The 1,507-nt window shown below is 58.7% G+C and overlaps 1 protein-coding gene across 2 annotated transcripts in view; it reads right to left on the reverse strand.

The window, feature by feature from the left end:
• MKX (mohawk homeobox) overlaps window positions 1–1,233 on the reverse strand; it is a 99,523-nt gene extending 98,290 nt beyond the window's left edge. The window contains exon 1 of one of the 2 annotated variants that reach the window (XM_052000939.1): window positions 857–1,218. The gene's annotated coding sequence lies outside the window, so the exon portion shown is untranslated. Of the gene's footprint in view, window positions 1–856 lie in introns of both variants that reach the window. The other variant, XM_052000940.1, reaches the window with a different exon arrangement.
• Window positions 1,234–1,507: the final 274 nt, after the last annotated feature.

Genomic DNA, 1,507 nt, shown 5'->3' on the forward strand with positions numbered 1-1,507 from the left:
ACACCCCTCGCCACCCGCTATTACCTGGTGGGAGGTGGGTAGGTAGGCTGGTTGGCTTTGGATGGTGGATTTGTTTATTCCCATTGACCAAGGAAGCGGGCCGGGAGGTGCAGGTGAGGATGGAGGTGGCGGCTGCAGAGTTGGGGGTGAGGGGAGTGATTGAGAAAAAAGTGAAAGGCTGGGGGAAGGGAAACTCTTGCGGTTCCGAAGCAAAGAGATGCGTAAACTAACTGCCTCAGCGACCCGGAGCCAACCAAAAGAGACCGCCAGCTCCCAGTTTAAATGCCTAATCGGGGTCTCCCGGGAGTGAATGGCTGAGCTCCACACCATGCCCTCTGCCGGATTTCCAGCTAGTTTATTCCCAAACGCTTTTGGCACTTTTGCTCGTTCACCCGAACCCTGGATTTGGGTCCCCGGTAAGGGTCACACATAGAAGATGCTGTCAGACGGTAGTCTCGACCTCCCCGACCTACCTACCTCTCTACCTCTCCCCGACACCTTCTCCGCTTTCAAGTTACGGACGGAGCTGAGCTTGAAGGGGCTCGTGGACAGATCTTGGCAGGCTGGGCTACTTTAGCCGCACGCGGGACCCCGAGTGGACAGCGGCGTCGGCCGATGGCTGCCCCAACGCTGGCCGGCCCTGCAGCCTAGCCCACGCAGCCCCGTCCTCCGCGAGGCACGAGGGAGGGACGAAGGCCGGGCTGGGGCGCGGGTGCCCTCCTCTCACCTCCTCAGCCCAGCGTCACGCACGGGCTGCTCCCCAGTCCGCTCTCCAGCCAAAGCGGGTTATACAGCCCAACCCGATTTAGGGGAGAACCTCTACTCTCCCGCCTTCACCCCAATCTCAGGAAAGTACCTGTTGCCGCGGGATCCAGTGGCTCTCTTCCGCGGGTAATAATCCAGTTTGGTTGCTATGCCCGTTCCCATCCCCACCACATGTTTTCTATGCATAGATCCCGGGCGCTAACCACACGAACCGCGTCCGCCTCCGCGCTTTATTTACCAAGCGGGCTGTGCGCAGCCCCGGAACATGGATAGAAAGACCTTCTCATGTTTCTCAGCTGCGGAGCTCAGCTCATGAACATCCTGCCATTGCGGAATCCACCTTCCCGGGCGGCGCCGAGGGGAGGACGCTCGGCCACACAGTGGAGGCGATTGTTAACTCCCTCGGATATTGTCTGCCGCCTCCGGGGCCGGCGCTCTCTCTGCTTGAGAAAGGGGATCCTGGGTGAGCGTCCCTGCAGCCCCCAGGGGACCCGAGAACAGGCTCCTTAACCCAGAAGGAGACTCCCCAGCCCTGTCCCTAACTCCAAATCAAGAGAACTTAAAGCTCATCCTCTCTTAAAGAATTCAAATCATTCGTGGGCCCTGGGTACAGGCCTTCTAAAGAGATGGGGAGCTCTCTACCTTACGGAGCTGTCCCCGAAGACCTAGCTCCGCGGCCTCCATCTCCAAGACAAATTTTAGCCAAGGTCGTCTAGTGACGTTTCTTTTCAGAGATTTCTTT

Source organism: Antechinus flavipes, chromosome 5, assembly GCF_016432865.1.
Source record: "Antechinus flavipes isolate AdamAnt ecotype Samford, QLD, Australia chromosome 5, AdamAnt_v2, whole genome shotgun sequence".
NCBI lineage: Eukaryota > Metazoa > Chordata > Mammalia > Dasyuromorphia > Dasyuridae > Antechinus > Antechinus flavipes.